This window comes from Chiloscyllium punctatum, unplaced genomic scaffold (assembly GCF_047496795.1).
Source record: "Chiloscyllium punctatum isolate Juve2018m unplaced genomic scaffold, sChiPun1.3 scaffold_185, whole genome shotgun sequence".
Taxonomy (NCBI): Eukaryota; Metazoa; Chordata; class Chondrichthyes; order Orectolobiformes; family Hemiscylliidae; genus Chiloscyllium; species Chiloscyllium punctatum.
In genome coordinates this window covers 397,903-403,414 of record NW_027309919.1, presented here as the reverse complement: position 1 = coordinate 403,414, position 5,512 = coordinate 397,903, and the positions used below count along the sequence as shown (strand labels likewise).

Below are 5,512 nucleotides of genomic sequence, written 5' to 3'. Positions count from 1 at the left end.
CACAGAAACACAGTGGGGCCAGAGACCTGATCGAGCTGTCCCCCAGCGGTGATTGTGTTGTTCAGAACAAATTGGGTTTGCCGTGTGGGACTGAAACTCAGCTCGATCACACACAGAGACACGGTGTAACAGCCGCCAACAGATGGGGAGGGGTTTGGGGCGGATGCAGGCCCAGTCTGGGAAAAAAAAAGACTGGGTCCTAAATTCAGGGGGAATGAGTGTTACAGGGAGAAGACTGGAGAATGGGATTGAGAACGGTACTAGTCATGATCCAATGGCAGAGCAGACTATGGGCTGAAAGCTCTAACCGTCATCCTATACCTTCCGGACTCTGGTCACCTGGTATCTAAGGAATGAGAAACTGAGTTAATTGTTCATTTCCAAGTTCTCCGATCATAAATGGGCAAAGTGAGAGATGGGACAGATCTGATACACATTTTAAAAAAAGGGAAAATGGTTGGAGAGGAAAATACAATAAAAGAGAATCTGAGTATAAAGTTGGAAGTCAGAAGATAGACAATAAAAAGGAAGAGTGCACCAATCCAGAGGGAGATGGACATGCAAAAAGAAATGTCACTGGTCCCGAAGTCTTAACTCTCTTCCTTTCCAAAATGTGAGCAGACCTGCTGAGATTTTCCAGCAATTTCATTTGTTGGTTCCGAAACAGAAGATGGGAGTGATCCTGGACCAATCAGCTGTCCCGTGCTCTGGGGGTGTTTGACTGACCCGTTCACCCAGATCACTTCTGTCCCACTGTGAAACCTCACAATCCTACCCCACCCCCACCCCCACCCCCACCCCTGTTACTGACAAGAAACTCTTCATTCCGTCAACCCCCATGAGCACACAAGATCATTTTCCGTGTGAATTGTGAAACATTCAGGGAGAGTTCCCTTCGGTTTCCGTCAGAACGGTCTGAATGTCTTCATTTTGGTTCAGGACCATTTGACATTGAGTGGTCACTGTCAGACCCCCCCAACAAGTAGCCATTCGTGTTGTGTGTCTCTGAGCACTTTGTTTGGTGCACGTTTGGAGTGGAACCTGACGTTTTGAAAGGGACACCATTCATCGTATATTCGGCTGCACTGATAAACTTGTCTCAGACACTTCCAGGAAAGTGGAGACAGCTTTCACTCAGGAACCGAGGTGTGATCAAACACAGTCGGATCGACGTGTCCAAACCAACCCCTACACTGGGTTACAATACTGCAAGTGGGGCAGAGAGCTGGATTTCTTTAAAGGAGGGAAAGAGCCCATCGTGAGGCTTGAACCTACGGCCCTGAGATTAAGCATCTCATGCTCTCGGACTAAAGTAGCTGGGCCTGGCTCACGATTGATGAGTGTGTCATTTCATCCTGAGCATATTTCACCCGGCATTGCAATTTACAAGGTCCAGTTAATTCCTCCCAATCACAAATGTCATCATTTACACTTTCCATTTCTCAGCTATTATTCCAACAGAACATTATTATCTATTTAGCACTTGTCTCTGGATTTAAGATTCAATATAAATATTTTCATATTTTTATCCTCATCTTTATGTCTCCGGTGTGATTCCCAGTCACTCTGGTAGACGGTAAATCAATTGGGAAATTACCTAAGGAAACCCAATCATTCCTGTTTGGAGTGTAAGGAATCCCATCTGCTGACGAGACAGAGTCCTCACAGTCAACACTTTCTCTATTCTTCCTGCCAACAACTTTTCCCACTTCTTATTTGCGAGACAGGAGTTTTGTTTATGAAACGTTCCAAGAACAGGAACAATCCTCTGATGCCGTGTCCAATTTAAAGTGGAATGGTTGTCCCTTTCACACGGGAAGAGCCGTTCCTGGGGAAGGATTTTCCATGTGCTGTGTTCCAGGACTGAGCAGGAAGCCGCTGATTGAAGCTGCAGTAGCCGCTTTCTGTTGGCAGCGGGGCCTTGGAGAGATTGTGGCCACATCCAGCTGCAGACTCGGGTGGGTTCTCGTGGTTGCAGTGTCGGGACATGGTCGGTCTCAATGCTTGAACTGAAATAATTGAGGCTCAGTGCGAAGGGAGGGCTCGAACCACCGAACTTCCAGACAAATGAACAACTTCCAGACTATTTGAGACACAGAAACTGGCCATGCAGACATCCGAAAGCAGAGGGGTTTAGGAGAGTCAGACTCAGTTGACCTGAGCAGCGGCAAACACAACAACGAAAACGCAGACGGCCTGCAGAGATTCTGCTCTGTTCAACTGCTTGCAGCGGAGCAACCGCTGGTAGCGGTGGGATTCGAACCAACGACTCGATAGAGACTAGAGCTTAAATCCAGCGCCTTAGACCACTCGGCCACGCTACCACAGCGGGGCCACGCTACCACAGCGGAGCCGCGCGCCAAAATCTCATTACTAGCGTTTCAGCATCGCTTCACTTCAGGCACGAACAGATCGCGCATTCAGTAACGAACGTGGAACAATTTCGAAAGTATTTGAAAGGGTTTGCAAGGTTTGCACTGTTTGGACAATAGCACGAAACTGAATTGGATTCGGCAGTTTTCCCTGGAGCTTCAGGGCAGAGGAATGGCCTTACAGAATTTTATAAAGACATGAGGCAGACGGACAGAGAAAAGTGTCAGGGAGTAATTTTTCACAAGGCACATGAGTTCAAAGCGAGATAACATTGGTTTAATGTGAGAACACTAACATTTAAAGGGGATGTGAGGGACACTTGTTTTGAACACAGACATTTCCGTGTGTACAGAAGGAATTGCCATATTTAGTGTCAGAGACTGGTGCGCTCACAAGATTTCAAAGGCATCTGAAAGCGTTCGGAGTGATAAGGGACACATTTTGGCAAATATTGGTTAGATTAATTTCGGTTATCTGTTTAGCAGTGGCAAGTTAGAGAGCAGGGTCTGTTTCCGTGCTTGGCAACTCTGAGACGCTCCAGAAGCTGACACCAGCTTGAACAGACCATTTGCTAAAAACGCGTGCTGTTTGTTACTCAGCGCGTTGGGCTATTTTTCCTGGAGGGTGGAGTTTGGTCTGAAGAAAAATACCACACAAATTGTGTTACCCCCTCAGCACTCCAGCAAATCCAAAAACTGACAGCTCTTAGCGTGGAACAGAAGCAAAACAGAAAAGGCGGAACCATTGCCAGACACACTGACATGCTGACTTTGAGGGAGTGCGAATCGTCTATGTCATGTACTGCTCAGACAAATGGCAGCGAGACAATTCCAAACCGTGCTTCCAAACATACTGCAGCTTTAATGCATTGTCAAGTCCCAGAAAGTGCTCAAGTAACATCCAACTAAACAGAACAACAATGAACCATGAGAAGTGAAGATGACCAATTCCATTCTTGATTAAATTGGGTCAACAATGCGCTGGTCCCTCCATCTGATGGAGAGGACCAATCCCCAGCCTCCCTGACCAGGACAGGAATGAAGGAAACCAGAGAGCTAGAACAACGTTTCACACGGTGATAGCCCACCGTTTCACCACAGCAACTGATGCCCGAGCCCGATTCTACCATTTAAGGGTGCGCTACTCTAATTCTCCCATTTACTGTTGCCATGCACCAATTCTCTAATTTAGCTCCACTGTGCTCCAGCTCTCTCATTTACAGATGGCCCGCACCAATTCTCCAATTCAGTGTTGGTTAGCACCATTCCCCTCAATTACTGAAGCCCACTCAGTGTTGCCTCACTCCAATCCCCATACTGACTGATGCCTTCGCCCAATTTAGGGGTGCCGTACACTAAGTCTCCCAAAAGATATTGTCCTGCCTCAATTCTCCCATTTAGTGCAACACAGCATAACTCATCCATTTAGTGCTGAACTGCACTAATTCACCCAGTATCTGATGCCCTCTTGCAAATTCTCACATTTCGATAAGTCCTTTCCCAATTGTTTCCATTTTGTAGTTCCTTCCAATGATTCTCCAATTTCGTGGAGAGCTGCCAGGATTCTTAAACTTAGGTGTGGACAAGTTGGATCGAAGGGTCTGTTTCCGTGCTGTACATGTCTGAGGCTGTAATTACTGCTCCGCGTCGCAGCACCAATTCTCCCATTTCCCAATCCTGCACTAATTCGGAAATCACGGCGTATATATATAGTACCCGAAACTGAGCAGAGAGTAAATCCACTGGTTATATATATTTAACCAGCCAGCACAGCGTAAATGCGCTAAACTGAGGAGAGTGTTATTCACCTGGTTATATATATTTAGCCAGCCAGCACAGACTCAGTGCCCTAAACTGAGGAGAGTATAAATCAGAGTCATTGCCCTAAACTGAGCAGAGCATAAATCTTCCGATTAGATATATTTAACCAGGCAGCACAGAGTCTCTGCCCTAAACTGAGGATGGCGTGAATGTCCTGTTTGTATATATTTTTAAACAGCCAGTACAGCGTAAGTGCCCTGAACTGAGGAGAGAGTAAATCACCTGGTTATATATATTTAACAAGCAAGCACAGAGTCATTGCCCCAAACTGAGGAGAGTGTAAATCTCCTGGTTATATATATTTAACCAGCCAGCACAGAGTCAGTGCCCGAAACTGAGGAGAGTGTAAATCTCCTGGTTATATATAGATTCAACCAGAAAGCACAGAGTCAGTGTCCTAAACTGTAGAGAGGGGAAATCTCCTGGTTATATATATTTTACCAGCCAGCACAGAATCATTGCTCTAAACTGAGTTTAATGTAAATCTCTTGGTTATGTATATTTAAACAGCCAGCACAGAGTCAGTGCCCTGAACGTGGGAGAGTGTAAATCTCCTGGTTATATATATATTTAACCAGCCAGCTTAGAGTCAGTGCCCTAAACTGTTGATAGTGTAAGTCTCCTGGCTAGATATATTCAACCAGCCAGCACAGAGTCAGTGTCCTAAACTGTGCAGAGGGGAAAATCTCCTGGTTATATATATATTTAACCAGCCAGCTTAGAGTCAGTGCCCTAAACTGTTGATAGTGTAAGTCTCCTGGCTAGATATATTCAACCAGCCAGCACAGAGTCAGTGCCCTAAACTGAGGAGAGCGTAAATCTCCTGGTTAAAAATATTTGAACAGCCAGCACAGAGTCAGTGCCCTAAACTTAGGAGAGTGTAAATCTCAAGGTTATATATGTTTAACCAGCCAGCTTAGAGTCAATGCCCTGAATTGAGAATAATGTAAGTTTCCTGGCTAGATATGTTCAAACAGCTGGCACAGAGTCAGTGTCCTAAACTGAGGAGACTGTAAATCTCCTGGTTAGATATATTTAACCACCAGGCGCAGAGTCAATGCCCTAAACTGACGAGAGTGTAAATTTCCCAGTAAGATATATTTAAACAGTCAGCGCAGAGTCAGTGCCCGAAAGTTAGGAAAGTGTAAATCTCCTGGTTTTTCCATTTAACCAGACAGCACAGACTCAGTGCCCTAAACCGAGGAGAGCGTAAATCTCCTGGTTATATATATTCAACCAGCCAGCACAGATTCAGTGCCTAAACTGAGGAGAGTGTAAATCTCCTGGTTATATACATTTAACCAGCCAGCACAGACTCA

At 45.6% G+C, this 5,512-nt stretch overlaps 1 non-coding gene across 1 annotated transcript; it reads right to left on the bottom strand.

Annotated features, from left to right (window-relative positions):
* Positions 1-2,242: 2,242 nt before the first annotated feature.
* On the bottom strand, positions 2,243-2,324 carry trnal-uaa (transfer RNA leucine (anticodon UAA)). Its single transcript has one exon. It is a non-coding gene; the product is annotated as a tRNA-Leu (tRNA).
* Between the last annotated feature and the right edge of the window lie 3,188 nt (positions 2,325-5,512).